Below are 20176 nucleotides of genomic sequence, written 5' to 3' on the forward strand. Positions count from 1 at the left end.
CAGAAGGCAGCCAATTCCGCTGTAGCCCGCAGGAGGTGGCTGAGCCCGCTGTCATTTCACCCACACTCAAGAGGTGGAGGAAGAGACGATTCTCAGCCATTTCCGCCACCCAGCCTGGTCCCTCGCCAGCGGTCACCACACAGTCTGGTCTTATTCCCGTCCTGCCGCCAGCGGTCCCGGCCATGCCGCCGATGCTCCCAGCCACAGAGGCCATTCCCCTGCCACCGCCAGCACTCCCGGCTACGGAGGCCATTCCCCTGCTGCCGCCAGTGCTCCCGGCCACAAGAGGCCATTCCCCTGCCACCGCCAGCACTCCTGGCCCAGCGGCCGCCACTCAGCCTGACCCCTGCACAGCAGCCACTGCCATCCTTCTCCTCAACCCTGTTGTATGCGAGTACTGCCCACTCCTGGTCTGCCCGGCCACATCCCTGTCCTGTGATTGCCTGACTTTATCCAGTCTCTGGACCAGTCATACCCTGTCCCCTTCCTGGAGCCTCCTCCCCAGCCGCCAGACCCCACTCCCTTCTTGAAGCCACCTCCCTGGCCACCAGACCCCGTCCCCTTCCTGGAGCTGTCTCCATGGCCAGCAGGCCCTGACCCCTTCCTGGATCCTCCCTATCATCCGTCGGACCCCATCCCTTACCTGAAGCCTCCTCCCAGGCCACTGGAACACACCCCCTTACTGAACCCTCCCCTTGGGTTTCCCCCACCCTCCCTCCATCGGCTGGTCTGACTCCTGCCATCCTGCCCCACTGTGGTCTGTGCCTCCAGCTCTGCCCTGGTCTCTGCCTCCAGCCCAACCTTGGTCTGTCCCTCTATCCCTGCTCCCTCTACCTGGACTTATATTGGTTCTTGTTTTGTTTTTGTTTGTATTCTGGTTTGTTTGTTTTGGGATGCCAGTTCATCGTCTTTATTCTCTTAGACATTCAGTCATGTTTTGTTGGTCTAGTTGGTTTTGTTGATTTTGTCTTTGTTTCTCTCCCTAGTGGGTTTGTTTTTGTTTCAAGTCTAGTTAGTTTTGTTTATCTAGTTGGTTTGTTCATGTTTTTTTCTGTTTTATCTCTATCGTGAGAGCTTTGTTTGCATCTGGGTCCTCATCTCTTGGTTTGGCAAACCCTGACAGTGTTTGTTTTTAGAGGGTTTGAAGGCAGAAATATGAAGCTTATAATTTTATAAAAGCACTTGCATTAATTCTTCTGTTAAAACTCATGTATTATTTGAGCTGTAAAGTTGTTTAAATTGTAATTTTTACAGTCATTTTAGGGTTTTAGGTTTTATTGATATTACATTGTCATGGCAACGAAGTTGTAAAATTGGTTTTAGCTTTACACAGAAAAGGTTAGCAAGCTTTTTTTGTTGTTGCTTTTTTCACACTAAAATCATATTTACATGCACATTGTTGATGTCTTGTGGCTATACTTTTGAAACAGTTAGTATTTTAACATTCAAAAACTGGCCCCATTCACTTTCATTTTATGTGCCTCACTGTAACCCAGATTTTTGCTTTTTTTTAAGAAACAAAATAATTTTTTGTAGTAATCAACATAATGCCACAAATGCTGTCGATTGAGCTTAACTTGTATTGAACCAGGAATATTCCTTTTTAACCTCATCTGTTTGGGATAAAATTGTATTGCTATAAGTGCCACACAGTGGACTTTATAAACTCACTTTATTCCTACCCTAAACCTTAAACTTAAACCTTACCATTATTGTCATAAAAAGCAAATGTGAGATTAAAAATGTAATTACTGAAGCGACCACATCATTTTGCGGTGCTTTTATGACACTTTCAACTGACGTGTTGAGACTCAGACCCGGTCCTTTGCAAGTGCAACATTCAGTCAGTTGAGCTACCACGCAATTTGGTCATGTATGTACAAGCTTCTAAATGTAGTTGGTTATGTAATGCAAACGTTAAAATGTATCATCTTACAAGACATATGCTATAGTAAAAGTGTTTAGATGTGTTTCGATTATCAGGGATAGTAATGTTTCTGTGAGACCAGATTGGTTGCTCGGCAACTCGTTTGATCCTGCTTTGGCTTCCTTTAGAGCTATTTTCATTAGCGGAGAAAAAAACAGACAACATAACTGGCCATGTAGTGTCTAAAATGTAAGTAAATTGTTATTAACTTTTAGTTTAAAGAATTGTTTTATAATAGCAATATCACCCTCAAAATCATGCTGCTGTACTAAATATTAGCACGGCTAATTGAACATGTAAGTAGTGTCAAAAAGCCTGAGTTCCAAGTAAGTTGGGTGTACAAAACTAAAAGTAACAGACACCCTGAGCCTCTTTACACAACTCCTATTTTACTTACGACTCACTTACTCCAAATCCCTTTTTCAATGCTTTACTTAAACTTCAACTACTGTGAATTGTTGAGAAACGTGATTCTATCTTCAGGGGAGGGGGATGCTGGAGTGCAAAGAAGCAGAAAAGTAAAGACAGCAACTTTACAGCCGGAAACGTGGGTGACACCTGGGTCAAGGAAGTCCAAAGGTGCAGTGCTTGCTATCAGTCCTCAGGGAGTCGACAGAAATCCAGACAGGATTACCAATGGAGGCAGAGTGAGCCTCTAGTTCATGTAATGTTCCTGTTCTTATGTTTGTGTTTATAAAATCTGTCCTGATGTGCAGGATTGGTAAGAATAATTGACATGATTGTGTATTTGGATTTCAAATGACAATAAATTCCATGAAAAATGCTCCCAGTGTGCACATGCATACCTTCTTTCCAAATAAATAATGGATAAGGGATTGCGTTTTGTTGGAACTGTTTATATTATTTTGCTCAGTTAAATTAACAAAATTCTTATCTTGTCCCTCATCAAGTTTTAACCTTTCGGCCCCCTCTCACTTTCCGCCACTTCATCAGATCTTACCTCTTCAGTCATCAGCTACTTGCATTCCTGTTGTGTTTTGGGTATACACAAAGCAGGCTGCGACTTCAGGTCAGAGGTCAGGCAGAGGTCAACCTGCCTGGCTCCAAAGTTTTTGAGACTCATTAATATCCTGTCTAATCACTGTTTGCATTCCATCTCTCACCCCGTCTTGTCACTCCATCCGCCCCGTTCTCCAGCACTTTTTGATTGCAGCTCAAATTTCAGCCAAAACCCTTCTCAGCCCCCTGTGAAAGGTGAGAAAGCAGAGAAGAGATTATGGTATCTCTCCAGATTTTAGCTCTGATCAGTCAATCTCTCTCACTCCTTCTCTCTCTGTCTGGGCTATATCTTAATGGCAACACCAGACTTACAAACTTCTGGCACTTTATGCGAGTCGATTCTGATTCATATTTGATATGCATTATTGTTAGTCTTGACAGCAAAGACAGCAAGGGTCATTCCAAGAACACAGATGGAACAGAAGATGCAGAACACACACGGTTGGAGAAAGTGAGGACAAATATAAAAATTTAAATCAAAGGGGAGGACAGTTCAAATTCATATAGATGTTGAGGGCCAGAATACCAGGGTCCCTGATGATATCACTACAACTGCAAAGCAAGTGAGTTAAATACGTATTTGCCTTTATCTCCTGGTTGCGGTCTGCACGTGTCATTAATTTCCCCTTAATTTGCAGAAGAAAAAGAAAACATAAGAAGAGGCTGACAAAGAAATGAATACCAGAGTCCCTGACAATATCACTGCTACCCCAAAGCTAGTAAGTTACCGTACTAAATACTAGTCAATTGGCTTCTCTTATTTTCAGTCTGTACATTTGTCATATTATCCTCTTAATCTGCAGAAGAAAAAGAAAAGAAAGAAAAGGAAGGACCTACAAAATCTAACAACCCAAGAGTTAAAGATAAAAAGAAGAAAAAATGTCAATCAGCATTTGTTGTAAATGAATCTATGTAGAGATAATAGCTCTGTTTGAAAACTTAGTGAAATGCCACACTGCCTACATAAGTAGCCTTCTAAAGGCCTAAACATACTCTACGTAAGTACGTGAACACAGACGCATCTTGCTACGCAAGCTTGATTTCATGCGTCGTTGCGATGTGAAATGTGTGTCAAAATGCAATTTATAACCTAAAGTACGCACGCTACAGCAGATTTTCTTTCTCAATCAACAACTATCATAGTGGAGTAGCAATTTGAGGAGAATCTTACTAAACCAGTTAGATTACACTGTGTAACAAATTTTTATTTTTTTATTTTTTGGGGGGTTCCTGGGTAGTAAGTGTTATTTCCTAATTGCTTATGCCTCAAAAGTATAGAAACTGGCTATTATTCCCCACAAACTTTGCTTTTGTGACCAGAACAGTGATACTTTGAAATTTACCTATTTCCAATGAGAAAATGGGTGAATTTGTGTCTTTTCGTTCACATAAAGTCAGAAAAAAACAACATATGAATCCAAATTAACATGTATTTATACTAAAGTAATACAAAAATGACTACAAAAGATTTAGAAGTGAGTAGTTTTTCGAGATTTACGATTATACTGTAAATCACTTTCACGAATCAGCCCCCAAATGTAGTATCCCATCATGTTCTCATTATACTGTCCTTGGTAGTGGCGTTTAAAGTCCAGTATATCCTGATGGAAGCGCTCACCTTGCTCCTCCGAGTACGCTCCCATGTTCTCCTTGAATTTATCAAGGACAATATTGTGTTACATAGTGTTATACAAACATAGTATTTTTCTGTCGTCTTTTCAGCAAATACAAAAGCATGTGGCACCTAATAAACTCTTTTGCCCCCTTGTGGTCCGAGGTTTGTAACCGCCAGAGCAATGCAAGAGCGCACGTAATGTATGTACGACAGGACCACATGCTGGCCATGCGTTGGCAAAGCGCTCACGTCTGTGTTTGTGTAATTGCGTGAAGTATGTTTGGGCCTTAAGGCAGCATCCAAGTTGTCATGGAACCTCATAAGTGACATATTTGGCACACTCCGCTTAGGCAGAAACTATGAGAATTGATGCAGGGAACTCTAAGAATTGACTCATAATTATAAAGCTGAAGTGTGTAATTTCTGCGACACTAGTATCACCAAAATAATGACAAAAATAAACGCTTTCAAACCAATAAACCCTCTGTATGTCATTGGTCGGAAAACAGATAGTCCCGCCCCAAACTTATGCCATTGTTTGAGCCAATGTTGCTGTGTCAAGCTGGCCAAACTGCTTAAAAAAACAAGCAGATCAATTTTGGAAAGCACCACAGAGCCACAGTGTTTATACTTTTGGGGAAAATGAACCCACTACTGGTTCACTTACAGAACGAGAGAGAGATTGCGAGAGTTAGGAGAGTGATCATGTAGTTGAGATAGTGGTTAATAAAGTTGATAAAGCAACGACAAAGACTGGTTATTGAGACGAACCTCACAACATAAATGGAGACGAGGATGAACACATAAAAAGAATGATTAGGATTACCGTTCAAATGTCGTTGGAAGCGAAATTTGGATCTGATAGACTGACAGAGCTGGCAGGAAAGGGGAAGAAGCCGTAGCACGAGCACCACTGATACATGTCGCACAGGCTCAGTTATCGCCGCCTATTCCATTGAACCTCGGAGTTTCGGATTTGTATGCAGAATACAAAACATGGAAAGACTCTTACAGTTTCTTTGAGTTGGCCAGTGGAACTATCAATGCTGCCGATGCAGTAAGACGCGCTACTTTTTTGCATTGTATTGTTGCTCCAGTGCAGAGGATTTCTGCAAATCTCCCAGGTCCTAAAGATTCATATACGGAGACTGTAGCTGCACTGGATGCTTACTTTACTCCACTGAAATATTTTGTGCTGGAAAGACACAAATTCAGACTGAGATCTCAACTACAAGATGAAACGATTGACACATTTGTGAACGTGTTAAGGGAACTGGCCAAATCTTGTGAGTTCGGAGCTTTAGAACGTGATATGATACAAGATCAACTCGTGGAGAATTGTGCACATAGACGATTAAGAGATAAACTGTTGCAGGAAGAAGGGTTTACGTTGGAAAGAGCATTAACTGTTGCTAAAATTTTTGAATCAGCCCAAGCAGAGTCTAAAGTGCTTTCAGAAAACAATACCAAAGAAAAAGACAATCACATTAATTTCATGAAGGGTACAAGAGCTCCCAACGCAAAAGTGAAACAACAAAATGCCAGCAGAGGGCGACTTGAAAAGAACAACAGTGACACCAAGTGTTATAGATGTGGACTGACAACAGAATAGAAGCCTTCATTTTGGTCACACATTATACATACATTTTTGCATTTATACAGTGAAATTTATTTGTTTTCACATATCCCAGCTAAGCTGGGGTCAGAGTGCAGGGTCAGCCATGATACAGCACCCCTGGAGCAGATAGGGTCAAGGGCCTTGCTCAAGGGCCCAACAGTGGCATCTTGGCTGTTAGGAAGACAGTCATGTTTTGACTTAAAGATTCTGAATACCACAGACCAGGTCGATGCAATTTAAATTTCATCAGAAATATTTTTGAAACTTGAGGCTGAATATCAGTCTTTGTTTAAAGGACTGGGACAAATCAAAGGTTACAGCCATAAAATATCAGTGAATGAAAAGGTCACACCTGTAGATCAAGCTTTAAGGAGAGTACCTCTACCTGATGGTAGAGGCTGTGAATCAGGAGCTGGACAAAATGCTGGAAGATGAAATCATAGAGGAAGTGCACGAAGGATCTGAATGGGTGTCAAACATTCTTCTCATTCCAAAAAAAGACACTAAAGAAGTGAGACTTTGTGTAGATCTGAGAGAGATGAATAAAGCGGTAGTAAGAGAAAGACACCCTGTACCAACAATAGACAGTATACTGCAAGCAATGCAGGGAGCAAAGGTGTTTGCAAAACTGGATGCCCGCAAAGGCTTCTGGCAAGTTGATCTGGCACCTGAATCCAGACAAATGACCACATTCATTACACACAGAGGATACTACCATTTTAGGAAGGTATCGTTCGGATCGTCTAGTGCTCCTAAAGCATACCAGAAAGCCATGGACTCTATGTTATGTGGGATGCCAGGTGTGGTGTGCTACATGGATGACATGGTCGTGTTTGCTGAAAATGAAAATGAGGTGGAGCAAAGACTGAGAAATGTTTTTCAAAGATTCCAAGAAAAAGGACTGACCTTGAATAAGGAAAAATGTTTCTTTGGACTTAAGCAGATTGAGATTTTGGGTCACGTTGTCACAGCGGACGGAATAAAACCAGATCCACGAAAGGTTGAAGCAGTTTGTAACGCTCCCAGGCCTGAAAAAAGTTTCGTTCATTCCTAGGCATTTGTGGATTTTTGATGAAGTTTGTTCCCAATTATGCAAATCTGTCTGAGCCTCTCAGAAACTGACCAGACAAGGACAAGAGTGGCAGTGGTCATCTGAAGCAGAAAATGCATTTAAAAGACTGAAAAAAGAATTAACTAGTGAGCCATGCCTAGCATACTTCAACATAAATGCTCCAACAGTTGTGATTAGTGATGCAAGTCCAGTCGGACTTGAAGCAGTTTTGCTTCAGACACAAGAAGATGGAGCAAAGAAACCTGTAGTATATGCGAGCCGCTTTCTGACACCCACAGAAAGGCGTTACTCTCAGATAGAGTGGGAAGCCCTAGGGTGCATATGGGCGGTGGAACACTTCAAAGCGTATTTGTGGGGAGGCAGATTTACTCTTCAAATGGATCATCGACCTCTCATTTATATGCTCAATCCAGAGAAGACTACAAGATTGAACACATTGCAGGTAAAGACAATGTTGCAGACTCACTTTCTAGACTTCCTTTACCGGAAACCGAGGACAACAGTTACGTGGACACGTAAATGGACAGAGTGTTGTCTGTAAATATGATGGATGTACAAGCCTTGACTCTTGAGGAACTTAAAAGAGCAACAATGAAAGATACTACATTGACACAACTGATTTCCACAGTGGAGACAGGACAACGGCCTGCTACAATTCCTGAAAGCTTACAACCATTCAAACGCTGCTCAGCTGAGTTGTCAACCCATGATGGTCCTTTGCTGCGGGGACACAGGATAGTTCTTCCTTCTGCACTGGTCCAGCAAGCTTTTAAAATTGCATACGAGACACATCAAGGTATAATTCGCACGAAGCAATTCTTGAGAAGCAAATTCTATTGGCCTAATATGGACATAGGTAGAAGGTAGAAAGAATGGTCAAAAACTGTAATGCGTGTGTTCTGAATCAACCCTTGCATGACGATCAACCACTGCATCCATTAGAACTACCACCTAGACTGTGGACCAAGATAGGTGTTGATTTGGTGGGTCTTATTCAGAATGTCTATATACTTACTGTTATAGACTACTACACGTCATACCCGGAAGCAGTAGTCATTGCTGATATAACTTCCGAGACTGTTACCAAGGAAATGATGAAAATATTTGCCCGATTTGGGTATCCATTGGAAGTAGTGACTGATAATGGGAAGCAGTTTGTCGGCAAAGTCTTCGAGGCATTTCTTAGAACTAGTGTAGCTAAGCACATCAAGGCCTCACCTTACTACCCCAAAAGTAATGGTAAAATAGAAAGATTTCATTGTTACTTGAAGAAAGCCTTCAAAGCAGCTAAAAGTGAGGGAAGGAATTGGAGAGAAGATCTCTCAAAGATTCTTCTTGCCTATTGATCTACACCATGTAGAGCATCGGGTGAGACACCAGCTTATCTGATGTTTGGACGAGATGTGTGCATGAAGTTGCCTAGTCTCATCACAGACAAAAGAGAAACAAAAGACATTGAAAGTCATCATAAAAGCTACAATGAATAAATGAAGCAGTACGCAGACATGGCAAGACGAGCCAAAGAACACAACTTTAAGTTGGGAGACGTAGTATATTTGGCGAGTATGGAAGATGGCAAGCTGGACTCTAAGTATAGAGATATTTGTTATATACTTCTGAGGCACATATCGGACAATTCCTTTGGAATGGACAATGTAGAGGATGGCTCTAGGATTGTGAGAAATGTGAAGCACATTCTGTTCCCATTCAGTTGGAGATTAGCATACCAGAACCTACAGAAAAACAAAGTGATCAGGGAACTCAAGAGACAGTGGTCAAGTCAGATTTCTCAGAAGAGCCACAAAGTTACAGTATCAGACTCCTGTAGGAAACCTTTGACTACCCGGAGTGGTAGAGTGGTTAAGAAACCTGCTCGTTTCAAGGACATGTTTATGTAAATATTTTGAGAATGTTTGTTGACTGTTTAGTCAGTTTAGATTGAAACAATATAGCAGTAGTAAATATTATGTTCAGAGTAACAGTAACACAGGTTGAAATTGAAGATAACTTGTTATTTGGGGGTATATAAGTTCTCTAATAGTAACAAAGGGAGGGATGTAGTGTAGTGATATCACGAAAATGGGGGTGTGAACAAGAGAGAGATCGCGAGAGTTAGGAGAGTAATCATGTAGTTGAGATAGTGGTTAATAAAGTTGATAAAGCAACGACAAAGTCTGGTTATTGAGACGGACAACACAACAGTTGTCTCTGCATATTAAGATGGAATAGGAGAGGGGCCTGGGTAGCTCAGCGAGTATTGACGCTGACTACCACCCCTGGAGTCGTGAGTTCGAATCCAGGGCATGCTGAGTGACTCCAGCCAGGTCTCCTATGCAACCAAATTGGCCCAGTTGCTAGGGAGGGTAGAGTCACATGGGGTAACCTCCTGGTGGTCACTATAATGTGTGGTTCTCGGTGGGGTGCGTGGTGAGTTGTTCATGGATGCTGCAGAGAATAGCGTGGGTCTCCACATGTTCTACATTTTTGCGGTAACACGCTCAACAAGCCATGTGATAAGATGCGTGGATTGACGGTCTCAGACACAGAGGCAACTGAGATTCATCTTCTGCCACCCGGATTGCTCTTCTGTTTGCAAAGGGAAATCTAAAATTTATATTTATTGACACACTAAAGCAGAAGATATAAAATAACCATCTTAAGACGAATGTTTTTGTAAAACATCTGTGCCTAAAACTTTTGCACAGTACTTTTACACTAATTTAGCCTGCATTTACAAGACAGAACATCATCTGAATAAATGACTTAGCAACTCTTTTACACAAAACAGCTCTAAATGTTGCATTTTCCGGTGTGCATTGCACAGTATCAATTGTGAATGCCAGGTGAACATGAAAAAATGGACTTAAATGAAAAAATGTAACAATTTTCTAATTTGTTGTATTAGAATTTATTTACTGCCCCTTTTTCAATGCAAGACACAGTTCATTAATATGTATAATTTACATAATTAAACATACTATTAAATATATTTCATGATCTTTTATTATGTATCATATTTCAGTATACATGAAGCAAATTACATCCGAAACCATTATCCATAAAAAGATAACAATGAAATTTATGACCTTTCAATGCTTACAAATTTAAAGGCTGCTTATTGGATCAATGAATATAAACATCATATTATGCGACTGCACGTTACGTTACAGACAGCTTTCAACCTACCAGCCAAGTCTCGACTTAAAAGAATAGTACACCCAAAAATGAAAATTCTATCATTATTCACTTACCCCGATGCCATCCCAGATGTGTTTGAGTGTCTTTCTTCAGCAGAACACAAATGAAGATTTTTAGAAAAATGTTGAAGCTCTGTAGGTCCTTACAATGTAAGTAAATGGGTGCCATCGGACTGCTTGCTATTTGATGGTCCAAAAGGCATATTTAGGCAGCATAAATGTAATCCACATGACTCCAGTGGATCAATTAATGTCTTCTGAAGCAAACTGATAGGTTGGTGTAAGAAACAAATCGATAATTAAATTTTTTTAACTTTAAATCTTTGCTTCTGCCCAGCGCTGTATTGCTGTTTGAAATGAACTAACTCTCACGTGACGTTCGTTCCTCTGTTGTGTACAAAGCGCACGATTCAGACTTCTCGAGTGAACGCGCCATATGTTATGTTACTGATGCTTTGTCTTCTGACAGGAAGCAATTTTTTATAGTAAAGTTTTTTACACTAACCTATTGATTTAGAAGGCATTAATTGATTGACTGGAGTCAAGTGGATTACTTTTATGCTGCCTAAATATGCCTTTTGGACCATCAAATAGCAAGCAGCCTGATGGCACCCGTTTACTTACATTATAAGGACCTACAGAGCTTCAACATTTTTCTAAAAATCTTTATTTGTGTTCTGCTGAAGAAAGACAGTTATACACATCTGGCATGGCATCAGGGTAAGTGAATAAAGAGAGAATTTCCCAAATATTTTTATTTTAGTAAAGATAATAATGACAAATACTATTTAATTTACACAGGATATGGAAAAGTTCATGAATAAATTATTTGCAATAATTATTATCTTTAAAATGTATTTTCAGGCTATTTGTGTCATGTCTCTTTAAAAATGTAAACACCCCTACACCAAAAGACCATTATGTGCACGTCATCATGTCAGCTGCGTGCTCGGCTAAGAGCACAAACATACATCACACATATACACAAACGCAAACGTGAGCACTTCGCCAACGTGTGGTCCCGTTCTACATACATTACGTGCGCTCGTGCATTGCTCTGGCGGTTACATACCTTGAACCACAAGGGGGCGAAAGAGCTTTTTAGGTGCCACGAAACCGGATGTGGTGAAGTCAACATGTTGACAATTGAGGAGTGTGTGCTTTTGTATTTGATAAAAAGACGACAGACAAATATGTCTGTGTAAAGGATTTTGGTTTGTGGGCAATGGAGGAGTCAGGAGACAGTGAAGCAGGTTCAAGGTCAGTCTTTTAATTGTCAGCTTCACACACAATCGACGGTAACTGTCGGAACAGATTAAATAATAAACAAATTAAAGCACACGTGGCTGTCTGTGCTTGTAGGTCACTCTCTCCTCTCTCTGACACTCTGGCAAGCCTTTTCAGGTCTTCCTCCACCATCAATATAATGAGAGACAGGTGTTAGAGATCATTACGACCCAGGTGACGAGCCTTACTGCTCTCCCTCTCCTGCAGACTGACACATGATGCCCCCCATGCCACATACCCCCACCACTGACTCAGGCCGGGGCAAAATCCGGCCTGCCTACTCCCCCTCCACCCCCATTTCTGGAGAGAAAGTCAGCCACAACCATCTGCGCCCCTGGTCTGTGAATCACCTTGAACTTAAAGGGCTGGAGAGCCAGATACCAACAGGTGATCCGCACATTAGTATCCTTCATGCGGTGGAGCCACTGCAGAGGAGCGTGATCAGAACAGAGGGCTAAGGCCCGCCCCAGCAGGTAGTAGTGGAGGGTAAGAACAGCCCACTTAATTGCAAGACACACCTTCTCGATGGTACTATACTCTGTCTCCCTGAAAGGGAAATGCGACTAATAAATAGCACTGGCTGTTCCTCCCTCCCAATTCCTGTGAGAGCACTGCGCCCAGCCCTATGTCAGATGCTTCAGTCTGCAAAATAAAGGGGAGAGAGAAATCAGGTGCATACAAAATCGGCCCCCCACACAGTGCGGACTTTACCTTAAGGAAGGCTTGTTGGCACGACTCTGTCCACTGGACCGGATCGGGTGCCCCCTTTTTATTAAGGTCAGTCAGCGGGCTGGTGACATCAGAATAACTAGGCACAAATCTTTGGTAGTAGCCAGCCAGCCCCAAAAATTGCCTTACCCCCTTTTTGGTCTTGGGCACCTGGCAGGCTGCGATCGCTGCAGTTTTGTCAACCTGTGGACGCACCTGCCCGTGACCCAAGTGGAACCCCAGATACCTAACTTTGACCTGCCCAATTGCACACTTCTTCGGGTTGGACGTGAGTCCCGCCTGTCTCAGCGCTCACAGGACAGCCCTCAGATGTTGCATATGCCGCTGCCAATCATTACTATAAATGATGATGTCGTCTAGATATGCGGCGGCATATGCCGTGTGCAGACTGAGGACCTTGTCCATAAGGTGCTGAAACATGGCCGGGGCTCTGAACAAACCGAATGGTCAAATTTGGACGGCGCGTTCACTTTCCGGTAGTCAACAGAGAACCAGACCGAGCCGTTGCTCTTCGGTACCAGAACTACCGGGCTGGCCCAATCGCTGTGCGACTCTTGTATTATGCCCATTTCAAGCATTGCCTCTAAGTCTTCCTGAACAATCTTTTCCTTGTGCTCAGGAAGACAATAGGGGCAGCTACAAACTACCACTCCTGGGGTGGTCTCGATATGGTGCTCTGTGAGGTTCGTTCGACCGGGTATCGGGGACTGGGTATATCTATAAGCTGCGACAGTGAGAGGTGGTCTCCGCAAGGGACCGGGATGAATGAACTTGATTTGGTAGATACCTCCGGCCTGGGCTCCGCCCTCTCTGGAGCTACCACTACAAAGGCTACAGGTACCGCCTCCCTCCATGGTTTGAGGAGGTTGAGGTGGTAGGTTTGACGTGCCCCTCCCCTATCCGTTTGCCTAACCTAATAATCGAGATCTCCGACTCATCATGTGACCTCAAAGCGTCCTTGCCACTTGGCGAGTAATTTGGAGCTCAAGGTGGGCAGCAATACAAGCACTTTATCTCCCTGTGCGAATTCCCGTAGTCGAGTGCCCCTGTCATACAGTCGGCGTTGACGTTCTTGCGCTTGGAGCAAATTCTCCTGTGTTACCTGCCCCAAAGTGTGGAGTTTTGCTCTAAGGTCAAGAACGTATTGAATTAGATTTTTACTATTCGAAGGTCCTTCCTCCCAGGCTTCCCGTATGATGTCAAGCACGGCGCTGCCGGCGCCCATACAGTAGCTCAAACGGGGAAAACCCAGTGGAGGCTTGCGGGAGCTCTCGTACTGCAAACAGCAGGGGTTCAAGCCACTTATCCCAACTCTTAGCATCTTCGAGTACAAACTTACGAATCATGTTTTTTAAGGTCTTATTAAATCGTTCAACCAACCTGTCGGTTTGCGACATGAATGATGTGCCTTGATCAGTGAGGATTTCCTTTGGAATCCCCACTCGGGAGATAATTTTGAAGAGTGCCTCCGCAACACTTCGTGCTGAGATGTCGCATAGAGGCACTGCTTCCGGATATCACATTGCATAATCCACCAGAACTAATACAAAGCGATGGCCATGTGAAGTCCACTCTAATGGCCCAATGAGGTCCATGCCAATTCTCTCGAAGGGGACCTCGATCAACGGCAGAGGGTGCAATGGCGCTTTTGGGGTGGCCAGTGGATTCACCAACTGACATTCATGGCACGCTGCACACCATTTGCCAACATCCCCGTGAATGCCCGGCCAAAAGAAATGGGCCATTATACGGTTCAAAGTGTTTTTGTGACCTAAGTGGCCAGCCATTGGGTTATAGTGAGCCACCTGGAAGAGTGTTTCCCGATTGCTCTTTGGCACTAACAGCTGAGTTGAATTCTCTTTGGTTTGAGTGTCCTGCATCACTCGATACAACCGCTCTTTGATAATAGAAAAGTATGGGTATGCGAGCGCAACACCGGGCTGGAGCTGTTGACCATCAATTACTTTCACTTGGTCAAAGGCGTGCTTGAGGGACTCGTCACGTGACTGCTCCAGAGGGAAATCACCCTCAGGGAAGCCCCTGAGAATGGGAATTCCCGTTCGGGAATAGCCAACGTTGACGCCCGTCACACCCCACGCCACTACTTTGCAGGACCCAACCACACACATTACTCTCAATTGATTTTTAAAGCTGGGCCAATTGGTTCCCAGAATAAGTGGATGGGTGAGGCGGGAATTAACCGCAGCCTCAACTCTATGCCTTTTTCCCCTGAATCGTATCTCAGTGGTAACCACCGGATATTTGTGAATGTCACCATGCACAAACCTCACCCCACGCTTATTTTTATCCAATGCCCCGCCTTGCACCAAGCATTGGTGGATCGAGGTTTGAGAACAACCTGTATCCACCAAAGCTTGATGTGTATCCCCTTTTACTCTTACCGGTATCCGATATATCCCTGCCCATCGGGGATCCGGACCAGTGTCCACACCTCCATCACTGGACACCACTCCTGACTGTGTCTGTTTTCCCCGCAGCTCCACCAGACCAGCCCAGGTCTTCCTTCCACACTCATGGGGGCGGTCTCGCCAACCTGGAGGGGATAGCGGAGGGAGATGGGGGGTATGAGAGACAGACAAGGGGAAGGGTCCTCTGGACCGGGGGTGGGGTTTGGGCGGGGCTCCTCCCCACCTCCAAGGAGCCGGAACTGGGCGGGACTGAGGGGGATGGGGGGAACATGAGGCACAGGGGGTGGAGAGAGAGAAGAGAGAGAAGGGGCAGCTTTGCCGCCTCCTGGAAACGCTGCAACGTAGTCCTCTGCCAACTGGACGGCTTCCTCCAGCGACGCTGGGCAGTGGCACTAGACACACTCGGCCATGCCTCTGGGAAGTTGGGAGACGAACTGTTCCATCACCAGCAGATCGATGGCTTCCATGATGCCGCAGGTTCCCCCCACCAGCAACCATTTCCGGCAGGCATCACAGAGCTGCTGCGCAAACGCGAACGGGCAGCCGTGCTTCCCGAAGCTCAGAGATCAGAAAAGCTGCCGACTCTGCTCCAGGGTCTGACTGACCTGTTGCTGGCCTTCTTCAGGTGGCTGTAATCAAGGAGGCTGGTGGTGGGAGGTTGTTGTGCCACTTGCAGCGCCAGCCCCCTCCCTGGCAATCAGGCTCTGGAGCACCTGCCGGTCCTCCGCTTGTGCCTGGAGCAGGACTTGGAAGCGTTGTTCCTGCTCCCGGCATTCCTCCATGAGGGCTTGGTGTTGGGACTGCTGGATACTGGTGAGGGTCTTGAAGACTTCGCCCAGTGGTGAGGACTCCATAACAGCGTTCTCCTCCAAAGCCAGGTTCTTGCCACCACTGTAAAGGATTTTGGTTCGTGGGCAATGGAGGAGTCAGGAGACAGCGAAGCAGGTTCAAGGTCAGTCTTTTAATTGTCAGCTTCACACACAATCGACGGTAACCGTTGGAAAAGACTAAATAATAAACAAAGAAAAGCACTCGTGGCTGTCTGTGCTTGTAGGTCACTCTCTCTGATGCTCTGGCAAGCCTTTTCAGGTCTCCCTCCACCATCACTATAATGAGAGACAGGTGTTAAGAGATAATTACGACCCAGGTGACGAGCCTTACCGCTCTCCCTCTCCTGCAGACCGACACATGAACACGCCCCCCCATGCCACAGTCTGTATAATCTAACTGCTTCGGTAAGACTCTCCTCAGATTGCTGCTCCACCATGAAAGTTGTTAATTGAGAAAAGAAAATCCGCTGTAGCACCCCTTGTGGCAACGCTGAGAATACAGTGCATACTTGCGTTTGGTTATGAATTGAGCTCTGACACATTTCACAATGCAACGATGCATGAAATCCATCTGCATCCGCATTCACGTACTTATGTAGGGTATGTTTGGGCCTAAACATGGCCTGTGTTTCCCAAAAGCATCATAAGCCTAAGTAGATCATAGAAACCATTGATGCCAATGGTATCTACAATAAACTTAAGCTTGCAATGCTTTTGGGAAACGCAGCTGATCAGTTTAGTACAGTTCACACTTACAGGGTATCTGTTTGTCATTAAAAAGTATTAAAAGATATAAAATCAATTTGGTGAAAAGTATTTAAAAGTTTTAAATTACATTTCCTGAGGTATTATTATTATTGTTATTGTTTGAACATTTCCCTCCTTGGGTTGTAAGGTTGAATGAAAACCTTCCACGCAGATAGCAGATAGAGAACAGAGTGGGCATTCAATTTTCACTTGGTGTGAGTATGTTCAGTGTACATATGCACTGATCCTGTGAGTGCTCCGGAGCTTGAGATATTCCCCATTCATTTTCTTCGTTGTTATTTCAATGATTACATGAGAGAAGACGCATTTCAGTAATTTGTACCGTATCTTTTCATCAAAACCTCAGATGTTCATTCATGTTTTTTTCATGCTATAAGTTGGAGAGGGAGGGGGGAGAGAGAGAGAGAGAGAGAGAGAGAGAGAGAGCGTTAGAGAGTATAAAAAGAGTATCTCATTGAATTTCGAAATAAGAGTTACATCATTTGAAAGCTGAATGAGACTAAAATTGCGTTTCTCCAAAAAACTATATCAGACTAAAATTATGGACCGTGTCACAATTTGTGCATAATAGCTGTAACTGGCGCTGTACTGTGCTTTCAAAATAAAAGTCCCACATTAAAAGAACTCATTTTAAAATGAATATGAACATGAATTACAATGTAAAAATAAAATATTTTACAACACAGATTATTTTAGGATATCCAAAAATATAGCGAAATTAACTTTATATTCATATGCTTTACAAAAAATACAAATAATTAAAGATGAATTGTAATATCTGCTACATAGCTAATAGTAAAACAGAACATACCAAACACAGTCTATATGCAATTCTGAACAAAAGACAACTATAATTGTTTGTATATTTGTTGTTGGAAGCGCTTTCCACTACTGAGGAACAGAGAATGTGTATGATAGAGAAGGACTTAAAGTGTATTAAAAAGTATTACATTTGAAATGCTGATATCTGCAGATACTGTACCCTGACTTGAAGAAATAGTTCACCCAAAAATGAAAATTCTCTTATTATTTACTCACCCTCATGCCATCCAAAATCAAATTAAGATTTTTAGAAGAATTTCTCTGCTCTTTTGGTCCATACAATGCAAGTGAATGAGTGCCAAACTTTTGAAGCTCCAAAAATCATATAAGTCAGCATAAAAGTAATCCATAAGACTCCAGTGGTTTAATGAATACTTATGTGACAAACTCATTTTATACAGTATCTATGACTCGGACTACCTCTATGAGGGGTCAAGGTTAGACTGGTTAGCATGGCCTGTGTGAAGATCATTTTACATTCATACTTCAACGATAAGTAATTAAATAGTTAGCAAATACTCTGTAATGCTTTATTAATAAGTGAACAAGTGAATCATCAGCTATCCTCATTTGTATAGCTGAATTGGAGCGTCAGCGTTTGGAGGAGGACGCTCTGAAGGAGGAGGAATGCAAGAAGCTGTCAGAGATGGAGGAGGCTGACAGACTGTAGTACCTGTGCAGACAGCAGGAGGAAGAGGAGGAGCTAAGGAAGGCTACAGAGGAGAGGAATAGGAAGGAGGAGGAAGCAGCGATGCATGCTGAAGAGGAGGCCAGATTGCAGGCTGAACCAGGCCAGGTATGTCACAGCTGTAACAAACTACATACATCTCAGCTTAGCTCATGTTCATTCATTTCTATATATGGATGCTTCATGAACTAGTGCTCCTTCATGCAAGATCATAATAGTTTTAGATGCAGACAAGCTCTATAAAATGGTCAATTTAGTTGCTAAGAAACAGTAATGGAGAATATTTATTATTATTATTATTATTGTTTTGCTTTCACAAGGGACTTTTCAGGTATATTGTATTTCTGACTTTGACAGGCAGAGGGCAGCACTGGAGCAGCATTTAAATTCCACCAAAGGTCTGTTTGTGGAGACCAGAGGGCTGGAACAGACCCAGGATATCTCTCGGCCATGGGTTTTCTCTTATTTTACCCTGCTGAAGCTGCTTGGCTGATCCCACATGTACTGATGACGACACACTCAAAGATACACTGTGATTTCTTCACACATCCAAAATGTACACTTGTGCGCTTTTTCTTCAGATGGGTGAACAATGTTTTGCTACTTTCACACTGCAGTTGAGTGTGGCCAAAATCAGATTTTTTCACTCACATGTGACACAGATCAGTTAACTGGATGACAGTGTGAACAGTCTCAAGTGCTTTGAATCTGACATTTCAAATCCGATCTGGGCCACTTTCATATGTGGAAATAAATCAAAAACATATCAGATTTTTTAAATTGTGCCTTCATTGTGGACAGCCAGGTCAGTTGAATGTAATTTTTTTTACATCAATATGACTCAACATTTAAAATTTGAACACTTGGTTTACCCCGTATATTATGGTTTAAAACATTTAATTGCGAGTCATATCTTTTCTATTTACCAAATTCTGTTCCTTTTTGATGATATAAAATAAAATATAAGGGCTTTAAGACTTGGGTTCAGAGATTCATTTGGATTACATGTAAATAATAAAAAAAAAAAAAAATGTGCATGAAAAGATACCTGAACAGAAACAGATTTATGTATCAGTGCTAGTAAGTCAATACAATTATGAAATAATAATAATAATAATAATATCTCTTCTTAACTAACCTTACATAAATGTAACAATGCCATATTTGTCCTGCTGCCCTTCAATTTTATGGTGCGTTTCACTCAAAAGCAATATTACATTCTTAAGGTTTGATAGTAAATCCTCCGAACAACTGCAAATGACTACTCATAAATGCATCATTAGCCATCAAGAAGTCTTTCTCCATAACTTGCTGATATATTATTAGATAAACCATATTAAATAAAAAAAGAGCTAATTATCATTTTAATTATCATTTAATTTCAGTAACTATACATATTCAAATAACGCCAGAGTTTGTTATACACATGCTCAGGGAGTGTTATATGCATGCAGGTCAGTTTAGGAGTATCGGTTGTTCAGACTAGTTTCTAATATGGGCTACAATAAAAATGTCATGTAAACAACCGCACAAAAAAGACAAAAAAAACAAAAAAAATCTGATTTGACTGGAATATCAGATTTGGGCCACATTAAGCTGCAGTGTGAACACTGCCTGTCACTTTGTCATTAACTCTGTATCTCAGCCCTACGTTGCTCTAGCTGAAACTGAATTTTCTTTGTGGTTTCAAAGGAAAGTTTTCACCATTTACACATACAGACTTCCACCAAGACCATGTATTTAAACTAGGCTGCAGAAATGTCTCATTCAGAAATCTACATTGAAGAAGATATAGGCTTTTCATGAACCAGATGACAGATGGGACACTCTTCAACCTGTAAGTAGTGTTGCTACTCATTTCACATGTGAAGAGTTTAGTCAATGTCATTTAAGGTGCATTATCAAGTCTTAAGGATGCCTTTTTAATTCTAAGGGCCAATTCTTTGGTGCAAGAAATCTTGACTGACATTATGGAGGACTTAATAAAAATATGAACATTGTATAAGAAAAAAGAGGGACACAAAAAATATCAAACAGCGATGATGTAGTACACAGGTCCATGTGCTAAACTGGAGATAATGTACTAGATAAATAAACTGTAGTTGATTAAATAAAATGCAATTGATGATTTCTTTGAGTAAAGAAAATTGTTCAGAAAACGATACAAAATATCC

The 20176-nt window shown here is 42.4% G+C and overlaps 1 long non-coding RNA gene across 1 annotated transcript; it reads left to right on the forward strand.

Annotated features, from left to right (window-relative positions):
* The first annotated feature begins 3105 nt into the window (after positions 1 to 3105).
* LOC127448173 (uncharacterized) lies at positions 3106 to 18013 on the forward strand. Its single transcript, XR_007898474.1, has 3 exons — positions 3106 to 3510; positions 3586 to 3666; positions 17893 to 18013. It is a non-coding gene; the product is annotated as an uncharacterized LOC127448173 (long non-coding RNA).
* The last annotated feature ends 2163 nt before the right edge of the window (positions 18014 to 20176 follow it).

Source organism: Myxocyprinus asiaticus, chromosome 11 (assembly GCF_019703515.2).
Source record: "Myxocyprinus asiaticus isolate MX2 ecotype Aquarium Trade chromosome 11, UBuf_Myxa_2, whole genome shotgun sequence".
NCBI lineage: Eukaryota > Metazoa > Chordata > Actinopteri > Cypriniformes > Catostomidae > Myxocyprinus > Myxocyprinus asiaticus.